General features: G+C 36.0%; 1 pseudogene; it reads right to left on the reverse strand.

Annotated features, from left to right (window-relative positions):
• Positions 1 to 1,342: 1,342 nt before the first annotated feature.
• Positions 1,343 to 14,443, reverse strand: part of LOC104859256 — a 68,197-nt pseudogene continuing 55,096 nt past the window's right edge.

Below are 14,443 nucleotides of genomic sequence, written 5' to 3' on the forward strand. Positions count from 1 at the left end.
TTCACCCTTGGGTGCATGTAACTGGGAAAATTCTGCATTCATATGATATTAGATTTTTTTCTCATTGAGCTTATTGGTTCTTTTTAGGGATACAGTACAGTTACATTCATCATTGGGATCTTGTACCTGTACATGACAGGTCTTGGTTCTTGTTTTTTCCCCATTCCCCTGCCCTCCCTTCACCCCCTTCTCCCTTTCCTGTTTACAGATACTTTATTTCCATTTTTTCATTTTCTCATATTTTTTCGTTTTCCTTATTTCCTTTCCCCTATCCTTACCACTTCCCCTACACCTTTGTAATAGGAAGAAAAGGGCTAAAGGTGTAGGGGATTTAGATTTTTATTTTAACCAATGCATAGCTCAATAGCAAAACGTTTTAATTGACTTGGAAGTTGCAGTCAGTCGTGCTTTTCTCGTTACCTCTAAGGAACGCATGGTACTGATGCAAACACATGTCTATATTTACTGCTCAGAAGCCCTCTCTGATGGGTAGAAATTCCTTATCAAATGCTGAATGTCTGTCATGAACTCAGGATTGTCCAGTTATTGCTCCTGAGACAGACAGATGAAAGTCATATGGAACTGGATTTAGAATCTTTGAACTTGAGTCATAGTGCTGGCAAATTTGCTACCTAGTTTAATCTGTAAAGTTAATTTATTAATTTTGCAACTCTAGAAATCCACAACTTAAAAATTAAAGGATACAGATCAAACCTTGACTTTATTCTCTACTTACAGGTAGGGTTACACAGCCAGTTTGGAGTCCCCTCTGGGGGTGTACATACGTAGCAAGCTGGAGATTTCCGGTTACAGAGAATTCTAGGAACAGAGAAAGAGAAGCCATTCTGCTTACACTTTGAAAACCTGGGAAATTGCTACAGAAGCTGAAATACGTGTTCTGTATAGAATATCCTCATTAAAATAATTAATTGACTAATTAATACTTAATAATAAATAAATAATACTTCAAAATTTCATAAGTTTTAATCCTGTGGATGTAGACTTTAGGCCTCTCATCCAACAATGATAAGAATTATTATGTCATAATGTTTCTTTTAAACTAGATTTTGAATTTCTGATGTTTGTGTTTTTATAAGTATTGATTTGAATCTATACCTATTGAATTACAACTATTGAATATGAAATACTTATTTTATATTAAAATAATGTGCAGATGTTGAAGACAAACTTCTAGAATTTGCAGGTGCATATTAGTGTTGTCCTCTTTCAGTTAATTATCTGGTAATAATAATTATGACCTACATCCACTAAGGACTTATTTGGTCCAGAAAGTGTTCTAAATATGTATATACATTTTCATATAATCTTCAGGAACAATCTGCTAGATGAGTGCTATTTTGTCCCATGAGACAGGCAGAGATCGAGGCTTTCCAAAGCCGGAGAGCATCCCTGGAGGCTGCATCGCTGATGCTGAGCCTCTGGGGAGCTGGCCACTGAGGATGCCCACGCCGCGCTGGCCCGGCTGGAGGGCACCCTGTAGAAGGCCGAGAACTGACGTGGCAGTTAAGAGAGTGGCAGGAGCTCACGAAGGCCAAGCTGGCGCTGAGCACTGAGATCGCCACCTACGGCAAGCTGCTGGAGGGCGAGGAGAACCGGCTTCAGGCTGGGATGCAGAACTGGAGTATCCACTCGAACACCACCAGTGGTTACTTAGAAATGGTGAACTCACCCTACGGGGACCTCCACAGAGTCTGCCGTGCTTGTGAAGGAGATCGCGACCCGTGATCGGAAGCTGGCGCCTGAGACCTCTGATGTCTGCCCAAGTGAGTGGGCTTCAGCAGCCTCTCCCAGCCCGCGCCCCTCCCACAGCTGCCGCAGAGCCTGCGGGGGAGACAGCTGTGTATGGAAGCCCTGGGAACGAGAGACCCACCTGAGGCACAGCTCTAGCCTGCAGCCCACCCGTGGGGGGCAATACTGCCTCAGGTACCCCTTCTTGCCCATGCCCTTCACCAAAACCAATTCAAGTGTCTTTTCCAAAATAAAGCCTCAGCTGATTCTGTGAAAAAAAAAGTTTCAATTAAGTTTTACTCTTTAACAAAATCCTCCAAAATGTAGAGACTTCAAATTTTTATTTTATAGAAAAACCACATCTTCTTTATCCAGTCTCCAACTGATGGGCAAATGGGCTGTTTCCAAGTTTTAGCTATTACAAACTGTGCCGCTATAAACACAGGTGTGCATATATCACTGTGATATGATTCTTTTAATTCTTTTGGAAAGACACCCAGCAGAGGGATGGCTGGGTCAAATGGAACCTCTAGTCCCAGCTCTATGAGGTATCTCCATATTGATTTCCACATGGTTGCACCAGTCTGCACTCCCACCAACAATGAAGAAGGGTTCCTTTCTCCCCACAACCCTGCCAACAATTGTTATTGTTTGATTTCTTGACAGCAGCCATTCTTTGTGGGGTGAGGTGGAATCTCAGTGCTGTTTTCATCTGCATCTCTCGAATGACCAGCGATGTGGAACATTTTTTTCATATATTTACTTGATGCTTTTACTTCTTTGTCTGAGAAATGTCTGCTCATATCAGATGCCCATTTTTGATTTGGGTCTTTATATTTGGGGGGGCTGATTTTTTTTCGTTCTTTTTTTCTATAAATTGGAGTACTGCTCAGCAATAAAGAATGAGAAATTAGAGTCACTCATAAGAAATTGGATGCATATTGAGGATATACTCTTAAGTGAAATAAATAAGTCACACATGTGTAAATACCGAATAGCTTCTCTGATGTGAAAAACTGTAGTTGTAAATAAAATCCTAATGGTATAATTGACAATGTATAATAGGAAGAAAAGGGCTAAAGGTGTAGGGGAAGTGGGAAGGGTAGGGGAAAGGAAATAAGGGAAAAGAAAAAAAATATGAGAAAATGAAAATATGGAAATAAAGTTTTTGTAAATAGGGAAGGGAGGATGAGGTAAAGGGAGGGGAGAGGTATGGGTAAAAAATGAGACTAAGATCTGTCATGTAAAGGTACAAGAGCCCAGTGATGAATGTAACTGTACTGTATATCTAAAATGTACCAATAAACTCAATGAGAAAAAATTATTTCCAGTGACTCCGTGGGTTGGCAATCTATGCTGTTCTGCGGGTGTGACCTGGGATAATGCCAATGAAGGTGCATTTGATTACTCCAGAGCGTCCAACATGACCTCCCTCATGCATGTGCTTATTAGTCATCGCTGGAGTAGCACATGTCCTTCCTGTATGGCAGTTTGTCCTTCAATAGGCCTTTTCAGAACACAGTAATCTGCTTTCAACAACATAAAAATGAAAACTTGAAAACCTTTTTAATGCCTCCTCCTGGAGCTGGCATCATGTCACATCCGTTGCATTCTCTTGGTGTGACTGACTCCTGGGGCCAGGCTAGACTGAGGGTGGGAGGGCTTGCACAAGGGCACTAAGCAGAGATGTGCCACGGGAAGCCGTTGTGGTGCGCTTTGCTGCATGCAAATACCTAACCAGAGACACAGGATGCTTGGATACCTTGCAGTAGGTTGGATTATTTAAGTAATGGAACTAGATTTTAAATTGATACAAGCCTCTCTTTGTTACTACAGGTTACAGTTAATTATGACAGTAATGTTGCTATTTACCCAATGTAATTTTCTGGAAAGATGACATTTATTTGATACATAAGTTCCTGTAACTTTATTTTAAAACCATCCTGTAACTATTCTTGAAACCATTGTTTATTTAAAAAGCTACCTGTGGAGAATTTTGAACAACTACAATTATTAATACCTAATGCTATTACCTAATTTAACTTTGGTTTAAGTGCCACAAGAAGCTAAAAAATATAGATCTTCCTTTTTGCCATTATAGATAGAAAAGTTAAGTTAAATGATGCAGAATCAGTTATGTCTTTTCATTCCATCTGGAATAAGGCGACAGAGAGGGAGAAGGATGATAGGTAATATATCTTCTATTCATAAAATAAAAAACTAATCTGAAACTGGACAGTTCCAAGAAAATCATTATGTCAGTATTGTTAGAAATTTTCACCTGGGTTAGGTGTGCATTTTGAGACTTGAATGTATTATTGAAAGTGATTTCTCCAAGCAAACAAAGATTTCCTATCCCAGAAAATTAAGTTTCTGACCAGAATGTCAGAACAGACAGATGTAATGTCATTCCTTAATACAACAGAAAAAGTATTGAGATATTTATTACAAACCAAAAGAAGTGCTCATTGGTGGACTGAATATTCTGAGATAAAAAAGTCAACCTACAAGTTTTAATTTCAATAAATTAATTGCTCCAGAGTTGACTTATCTTTTACTTATCAAGTGTTAAAATCATTTCATTTGATTGTTCATAAGTTATTTATAATTTTTTCCTTTCACAAAATAAAAATGCATATCTTTGTGATTATATTTAGATTTGTATTGAAGGGAATAAACCAGAGAAATATATTGAAATGGATTTAGTAGGAATAAGAAAATGAAAGTGTATGGATTTAAGTGGAGTTTTCTAAATTTGAAAGAAGTCAAAATTTGCAGTTTAAGGAAAAGTTGCAAAATTTATTTAGTGCTCTGAGATAAGAATTTTTTTCTCATGGGATAAAATATAGGACACCTCAGAGGCTATGTATTTTCATTGCAGAATTATCATCTGACAATTTTGAAGCAGTTGAATAACTTTCTTTAACTCCAGTTGAATAACTTTCTTTAACTCCAGTTATCTTCCATAATAGCTATACACGGATTTGCCTGAGTGATACAGCAAGATTTTTTTCTTTCATATTTTCATGATTTTTTTCAAATCATCACAGGTGACTAGTGAGGAAGGCAATAGTATAGGCCTCATTATGATGTTGTTGTTATGTGGAACCCTTGAAGACACTGGTATAGGAAAAGACTTCATGAGCAAAAACTTAGTTACCCAAGAACTAGCACAAACAAGGAACAAGTAGGGGGTCTTCTTGTTAAAAAGCTTCTGCACAGCAGGAGAAATGACTAATAGTGTGAAGAGACAATCCACAATGTGGGGAAAAAATTTTCACCAGATGTTCCTCAGAAAAATGTCTACTATCTAGAATACAGAAAGAACTTTAAAAAATCAGATCTCCCAAATTTAAAGACCCAATCAAAAAATGGGCATCTGAAATGAGCAGACATTTCTCAGATAAAGAAGTTGAAATAGCAAATACACATATGAAAAATGTGCAACCTCACTGGTCATTCAAGAGATGCAAATGAAAACAACACTGAGATTCCCTTATCCCAGAAAGAATGGCTGCTTTCATGAAATCAACCAATAACAAATGCTAGCGGGACTGTGGGGGAAAGAGGAACACTGCTCCACCACCGGTGGGAGTGTAGACTGGTGCAACCACATGTAAATCAGTATTGAGATACCTCAAAGAACTAGGATTAGAGGTTCCATTTGATCCATCTATCCCCTTGCTGAATATCTTTCCCAAAGAATTAAAAGCATCACACCACAGTGATATATGTGTACTGATGTTCATAGCAACACAATTCGTGATAGCTAAAACTAAGAAGCAGTCCTATTGCCAATCAACTGGAGAAGGGATAAAGAAAATGTATGTGTGTGTGTGTGTGTGTGTGTGTTTAAAAAATGGAGTACTACTCATCCATAAAGAATGAGAAACTAGAAACATTTATAGCTAAATGAATTCATACTGAGGCCATACTCCTGTGTGAAATAAATAAGTCACGTATGTGTAAATACCAAATAGCTTTTCTAGTGTAAGAAACTGAAAATGTAATTAAGGGCTAAAAGGCAAAATAGATCATATGAAATGGGAAGAAAAGGTGCAAAGAGGAAGGGAAAGTGGGAGAGGTAGGGGAAAAGAAAGAAGGGAATAGAATTAATATGAGAAGAAGAAAAATTGGAAATGAAGTCTTTTAGATAGGGATGGATGGAGGAGTTGAAGGGAGGGCAGGGGAATGGGGAGAAACTAAGAACCAAGATGGATTATGGAAAGGTATAAATTTCTAATGATGTTTGCCAATATATTGCATACCTTAAATGTACCAATAAAATTAATTAATTAAAAAATAGCTAATCATGTGTGTGCAAAACACACCATTTAGATATAGTTGGAGTTTAATATTAATACATATGAAAATGGCTATGAATAAATACGATTATACATTCTCAAATTGGATTAAATATTTAAATGCTACAATTTAAGATTTTATTTTTTTAGGTCTGGGCAATGATGTTTTGGATATGATCCAGAAAACACTGGCAAAGAAGCAAAACTATACAAATGGGATTATATAAGACTAAAATTCTTTTGCACAACAAAGGAAGTAATTAATAGACTGAAGTGACAACCTATAGGAAGTAAAAAAAGTAATTGCAATCCATATATCTGATAAAAATGAATATCCAAATTGCACAACAAATTTAAGAAACTTAAGAATATAAAAATATATTAGAAATGATCAAAGGGCCTAAGTAAACATTTCCCCAAAGAAGCCATATAAATGGCCAAAGAGTATATGAAAAAAGTACCAAATATTGTTAATCATCAGGGAAATGGAGATTAAAACCAAAATGAGATATTTCTTCATACATATTATAATGGCCATATCAAAAAGACAAAAGATAAAGTGTTTATTTAAACAAGAATATGAAGAAAAAGAACATTTTTACACTTTTGATAGAAATATAAAAAAGGTGTGGTGGTGGATGTCTGTAATCCTCATACTTGGGAGGCTGAGGCAGGAGGATTGCCATGAGTTCAAGGCCTACCTGGGCAACATAATGAGTTCAAGGCCAGCCTAACTACACTAAGACCATGTCTCACAAAAAACAAAAACAAAAACAGAACAAACACACAAAAAACAAGTTAATAAAGCCATCATAAAAAATAGTATGGAGTTTTTAAAATAGTAAAAGCAAAACTACCGCAAGATCTGGTAATCCCATTTCTGACTAAAGAGAAATAAATTAAAATAGAAATGAAAAGTCAGTACATTGAAGAAATATACATTCCTATTTTTTGCAGCATTATTCATAGTACCTAAGATATGGAATCAACCTAGGTGTACATCAAGGCATAAACTGATGAAGAATATTTGGAATTCTATCCATTCTCTTTTGTTTTATTTTTTTATTTTTTGGTCAGAGTCATACTCTGACCTTGAACTTGTGGAGATCCTCCTGCCTCAGCCTCCTGAGTGCTGAGATTATAGGCATGTTTCACTCTTCTCAGCACTATCAATTCTTGAAGAATAAATTTTGTCATGGGGAACACTATGGAATAAACTGGAGTATATTACACTAAGTGAAAAAACACATAAGAAAGTCAACTATGATACATTCTCCTATATAGGGAAAGATGGCAGTTTCTAGAGTTTGTGGGAAAATATATGAAGAAATGTTGGTTAAAAAGTATAAAGTTTCAATTAAACAAGATATGTACGCTCTGAAGAAGTCCTGCACAGCATGATGACTATAGATAGTAATGAGGTATCATGTACATAGAAGAAGAAAGCATTGTGTATTTGAAAAAAAGTTATCAGCTAAGAAGGTATTGGATAGATAGGTGAATCTAGGACATGTAATCAGTCGGGAACCCCTTTCCAATTGTTATTTGATGTGTAACAATGCATGACTCTTACGTGAACTGAGAGTTTACCACTTATTGATACCCACACGAATGCCTCCTAAAGTACACTAGTCATAAAAGCACATACTACCAAGAAGAGGGCAGAAAAGTCATTAATCCCAGACTTTTCAATTACAACTTGATTGAAGTCCTTTGAGTCATTTTTCCTAGAGTGAAAACGACAGTTTTCATTATTTAGGAACTATTTACAATTATACTCAGACATCAGAAATGTGTTCTTGCTTGGACTCTTGAAGAAAGCATGTAATGGAAACCATCAGGCCAAGAAGAAGTATGGCTGTTTAAAAGAAAAGATTGCTTTGACATTTTATTCCAGTGTTCCAAATATATAATTGTCTTCTTTATCAACCTTATCAACTCATCAACTCAAATGTGTCTTTGAGTTTCTGTGCATTCAGACTTTTATATGTCTCATCTGTCTCTTCAAGTCATCCAACGTCTTATTTTTGATACTGAGTCTAAATACAAATACAATTTGAACCTTATATCATTGCTTGTGTCATAACACAGAACACTGATTAGTCTTTTCCCCATTATTTTTCATGTACTAAAGATTTTATTTCAGCGTTCTTGAGAAGTGTAAGAAAACTATGTATTTCTAATTTATATTGGGAACATATGTTTTGCCTTAGTGTCTGTGTGTGTGTATGCGTGTGTGGACGTGCCTTTGTGTGCTCATATATCTTGTGTAGACAGAGAGGTCAAGGATCATGAGGCTTGAGGACTTATCAAATGTGTTGGAATATTATTAAGTAAATTCTTATCTAAAACATTTTAAAACTCGAACATTTATCTGCCTAAACTGAGGAAAGGTATTCATGATTAAAGCTAAAAACATCAATTCTGGATATTTACCCAACCTAATATTTAATCTTCTGTAATATCCAGGATGACATGATTCCTAAAATGAATTTTCAATGATTTCTTCAGAAAGCAAAATTAACAAAGTTAATAGGTTAATACAATGTATTTTATGAAGCAGTGCACTGGGGTATAATATACGTCTCTTTGTACTGTTATTCAATAATATCTGACGCTGGCAATTACAATCAGCAGAAAATTATTTCTCACAAGTTTTTAAACTGAGAATTCCAAGGAGCAGACAGCTTTGGTGTCTAGCGAGTGCCTGGTCTATGTTCTCTGGTACCATGAATGGTAGGTCTTCTGGAAGGCACAAACCCTGTCCTGTAAAGGAAGGAATGGTGGATAAACAAAAGTGGATGTAGCAGTTCCTCTAGCTCCCTTACAAGATTGCTAGTACTCCTCAGGAAGATGGAGTTACCCTCTAAATGATCATCTGTTAATCTGGTTCCAGTGGGGATGAAAAACATGACAGAAATACTACTGTGTTGGAAGTTAAGTAATTTAGGCTCTAGTTCCATTCTTGTTACTCAGTAGATTTGGGCTTTTCAGTATTATTCTTTTAAAGGCACTTTTCAGTATCATTCTTTTGAACATTAGTAATTTATTATCCTTCCTTTTATAGTATTGAACCCAGGGCTTCACACTAAGCTACATCCTCTACATCCCGAGCCCTTTTTGCTTTTTATTTTGAGATGGTTTCACTAAGTCACTAAGCCATCCAGGCTGGACTCAAACTTGTGATCTTCCTGCTTCTGCCTCTCAGGCTGCCAGGATTACAGCACGCACCACCACGCCGGCTCAAGAATTTACTGCCTTTTTGGTTCCAGAGATCGAACTTGGGTTCTTGTGCTTGCAAGGCAGGTGGCAGAACCACTGAGCTAAATCCCCCACTCTACTGCCTTTTTGGAATCAACATCAAATGTGCCAGCCTCCTTTTACTGGGATCCACTAGATCCACCTTGTGAAAGGAGTTCATAACTACTGAACTACAACATGACTTGTAGCCAACACCCATTAGATTCGCTCTCTAGAGCGAATCCCGGACTGCAGTCTCCCCTACATCGATCCTGCTCAACTTGAAGAAGCTATGCCCCTTCTCCCTTAAATGCAGTTAGGGATAGCTCTTCAGAGGCGGGTATGTTATAGACGGCTAAATTAGGTAGAAATATTATAGGCAGCCAGACATGGACGGGCCATCGAAGGAGTCAGCACAGAAGAAAACACATCAATTTATAATATGACCCACATTTTACCCACCCCTCATGATTTTGCTCTATAGAACTTTCGCAGAAAAGTGGACTCATTGGCAACCCACTTGGGACCCCTCCTATCTCTCAGGAGCTAACCCTATTTACTACCATTATTCCCTATTCCAATTCCTCAATAAATTTTCCTACTTGAAAAAAAAAAGAGTTGATATAAACCTGGAGTGATGGTGCGTGAGGAGGCTGGGCTGCAAGTTCCAGCCCAATATGGCCAGCTGAGTGACTCAGTGAGACTCCATTTTAAAAACAAACAAACACAAAAATAAAATAAAACACTCTGGGGATGCAGCTTACCGGGAAAGCCCTGGGTTCAATTCCCCATATTGGAAAAAAAAAAAAAAAAGTGCAGCATCAACATGCTTGTACATTTTTTATGGCATGACTCACAGAATAAAGCCAGATCAAAAGGTAAAATAAGAAGAAATATTTAGTTAGTATAATAGTCTGCATAATGGAAACCAAAAACTTTTTATTATGAATTATCTACGCTTTTTTAATGCTGTTGTTGCTGGGGATTGAACACGGGACTTAATTCATGCTAAACACATTCTACTACCTAGGTACACCTCAGCCATTTATACTTTCTATCTGCACTCTCTATCCAAGGGTTATTTTGGTAAAAAGTTTTGAACACTCACTTTCGCACATAAGACTTGGGAAGACAGGAGGGGCCGAAAAGAATCTAAATTAGGATCAGCAGCCCCAGTTTGGTCCACTCCTAGGGGGCAGGTGGAATAATCAGAGGTGACAGAGGACGGACGCAGCAGGACAGAGCTGAGTCCCTGTGTACAGAACACGGCGAGCCTCCCTCTGGGCCCCTGTACCTCTTTACTTCTCAAATTCTTCCACTGTTTTCACTGCTCGGCTTCAGCATGAAGTCGCATGCATTTATAAATACTGTTTGTTCAGCTTGCTTCGAATCTGCATTCATTTATGTCTTTAGCAGCCCCAAGTATACACAGTAAAATATTATAGTCAATAGCAGGATAAATTGTCATCCCTTTCCAAATGCCTTATTGATTCCTATCTACAGAACTCGAGGCAAGATAAAGTGTGACTTGCTTCTTGATATCTGTGATTACTAGAGGTGTAAATGAAGTAATTTGCAGCAAAATAAGAAAACTATATTTTAAATATATTTGCCTTAAAATATCAGGTCTCCATAATATCACATAATTGTTCTTTTATTTATATTTTGCTATTCTTTCATGTTGTTTTCTAATATGGGTGAAAGACTGACATTTAAAGATACAAAACATGATGAATTTAAGAATATTTATAAAAGTCTATACCTAATCAATTTAGGTAAATCCTAAAATAACATCTTCATAATTTCTACTCATATCATCTGACCTTTCTACCACTCCAGGTCAATGCTGTTGATTAATTTTTATAACTAGATATATAATTTAACTTTTGCCAATAAGTGTGAATAAGAGACCATAAGTCAAAATCCTAAAGGTATTAGAAGGCAGCTAATTAAGAAGCTAGCATTACAAGCATTTTAACTTCATTTTAGGACTTGAGTTCTGTGCTGTTATGTTTTTCATTAAAGATTAAAGATTCCAAAGAAAATAAGAAAAGAATCTTATGTTTAAAAAAAGATGATTATTAAAAGAACACTAAAAATGCCGCTGGGCCTCCTTGAAGAAGCTGAGTTTTTACTCAGTTTTATTATAAATAATTTGCATGAAGTTTTACTGCTAAAAGAAGGAAGAAAAGTAAAGTCATTGAAAGATGGCTCATGCAAAAGATGATTAGTCAGAGAAAAGCACGGTAAAAGACAGTGGAGCAAGAAGAGAAACAAAATCAGTAAGTGCCAGGGTGATGGTCAGGGAAGAATGTAAACTTTGAGTTTCAGAAATTGTTAATAAATTCTTGTGAGAAAAGTGTAAGAAAAAATAATGAGAATCGCTCTCTGTAAGGCAAGTGTCACTTGGAGGCAGGTACTCTTCGTCCTGCAGCCTGTGGGAGAAGCCCTGGGTCCAGGAGCACTGATGGTTCACACGCCATCTCCGCTTGAGTCACACTTTTATTACCACATATTTCATTCTTGCAGCCCAAGTTATTACCATGGTAATTGTTGAATTTCTCATTACAGAAAGCCAACCTTTCATAAATATTGCATGTGGCTATTATTGGCAGACACTATGTCAGTTCTTTAAGAAATATAGAAATTCTGTAATTTGAGGTGATTCATTATTTATCTTTTTTTCTAATTTTAATGAATACAAGTGCCTCATATTCATTAAAAATAGAACAACAAAACATCCACCTAGTCATTATTCTTTTGCTTGATCTGCCCCATTAAGCTGAAGCTCCAAGCAGATCACCTGAAAGCACCTTAATTCTTCAAAGAATATTATAATACTGAGATGATTTGCTTCTGGAAACTATTAATTTCATTTTATGGATATGAGAACTTTTTCTGGATTGAGATTTCTTTGCATTGTTCCTGTTATATGAATTCTTAGTAATAAAGCTGAACTACATGGCACATATTAAACATCATTCATTTAATCTGGGAGTAAGACAGTTCCAAGGAATGTTGGGAGAGTAAGTTCAAAGTGGTTCTTTGATCTTTTTAGAGGAGATACTGCCAGACTATTTTGTTTTATTTGATGATAAATACATAGCTGCACATTGCATGTGTATATCAAGAGCTTTAAGATGATCTCATAATTGCTCATTTTTATTTTGATGCCAGAATCTTTTGGGATTAACATCTGTGATTTTTTCTTACTGTGCGAGGAGGCTCCTTATTCTCTCTGATGCCATTGCTTAGTGGGCTGTAGAATTGCTCCTCATTAAACTCAAAAGCCTATGCAAATATTTGAATAATTAGGGGCAAATCTTCTGAAAATGGTTCAGTGATGTAAAAGTATTCCATGTAATTGAAAATAAAATCTATAGTTTTAAAAAGAGCACTCTTTAGTTAATTTTGCATTTTTTTTAGTAACTATTTTTGCCAAATGTAAGGCATTTGTTTTCTTCAGAAAAGAGCACTATAGCCTTAAAAAATCTCTCTCTCTCTCTCATGTTACTATGGGTCTGTTGGTCATTTTATATTTTAAGCAACAAAGTTCACATAGCCTGAAATGCTACCAAACTGCTAGAGTTCAAAGTGTGTGGAAGTCACTTTACCTTACGAGTAAAATGAAGAAAAGACATTTAAACACATTTTAAGCATGTAGGCCTTCATTCTCACAATTACAACTGGTGGATTTAGTTGTTAATGAATCTGCTGACTATTACTTGAGAATAATTTCAGAATGAGAGGCTTTTCCATTTCTATATAGAGTTTTTGCTTCTGAGAATTTAGAAGAACAAAATACTAAGCTATAACATATGAGGACTTTCTTCTATAAGATTGATGGCTGGAGTTTTGAATGCCTGCCTACTCTCCTAAGTCTCCTTTCAGGTGTGTATATGTGTATATGTGTGGGGTGGGGTTGGGCTGGGGCTTGCACCCAAGGCCTTCACTCTGAGGTACACCCCTTTTATACAAAGATCAATCTAGCTTCATAAGTACCAGGGAAGACTTCTCTTATGTGACCTCCCCAGCATATAGCACTTTTAAAAAATTTCTTTGTGCTTTATCATTGGAAACTAAAGTTATAGATAATGTAAAACATTTGTCTGACAAAATTAGTGTTATAGATGCTTGTGAAGAATTTAAATAAATAGAAAAGAGCTTTATTTCTAAGAGAATTTTTCATTTTCTTGATATTTTTCTCCAATTTGGCACTACTGGACACATGAGCCAATTAAAATTTATGTTAATAAAAATTGAATAATTTAAAAATGCTCATTTTTTCTATTCACATTCCAAGTATCTAAGTGGCACATGTATCTAGTGGTCTCAGTGTTAGACATAGAACATTTTCATAATTACTGAAAGGCCTATGTGACTCTGTGATACTGTACCTAAGTATGTAATTTTAAATCTTTGGGTAACTAAGATGATTAATACAATAGACTGACATTTGATCATTTATATATATATATTTTATTTATATATAAGCTGAAATTTCTAGTTGATTAAAAAATCCTCTGAGATAAATGGCAGAATTGTCATATATTTGATAATTTTATGTCTGGGTACACATAGTAATGAAATATTTTGTTTAGTTTTTTGGTTTTATGAGTACATATTTGCAGTACATTCATCACAGGGACTTGGTATGTGTATGTAGCAGATGGTAATGTATTTTGTATTCCCTTCCTCTCCCCTTTCTACTTTCTTCATGCATTTTTGGTCCACTTCCCATTTTCAGAAGATCTATCTTCTGGTTTACTCTTATCTTTTAATTTGCTCTTTATTTTTATGTGGATTTCTCATACAAGATAAAAAATGTGATATTTAAGCTTGTGTGTCTGGTTCATTTCACTTAACGGATTGGTCTCAAGGTGCATCTATTTTCCTACAAATAGCTCAAATATATCATTCTTTATGTCAGAGTAATACTCCATTGTGTATAAATACTACATTTTCTTTATCCATTCATCTGTTGATGATGGATAAGCTCAGTCCAATATTTAGTTTTTATGAGTTGTGCTGCTATAAACATAAATACTCATGTGTCACTGTAATGTGATCTCTTTAACTCTTTCAGGAATATACCTAAAAGTAAAATAGCTGAGTTGAATGGAATTTATATTTTTATTTTTTCTGGAGTA

The sequence above is a fragment of the Fukomys damarensis genome, unplaced genomic scaffold (assembly GCF_012274545.1).
Source record: "Fukomys damarensis isolate Sample0158 unplaced genomic scaffold, DMR_v1.0_HiC HiC_scaffold_18, whole genome shotgun sequence".
In the NCBI taxonomy this organism is placed as follows: domain Eukaryota; kingdom Metazoa; phylum Chordata; class Mammalia; order Rodentia; family Bathyergidae; genus Fukomys; species Fukomys damarensis.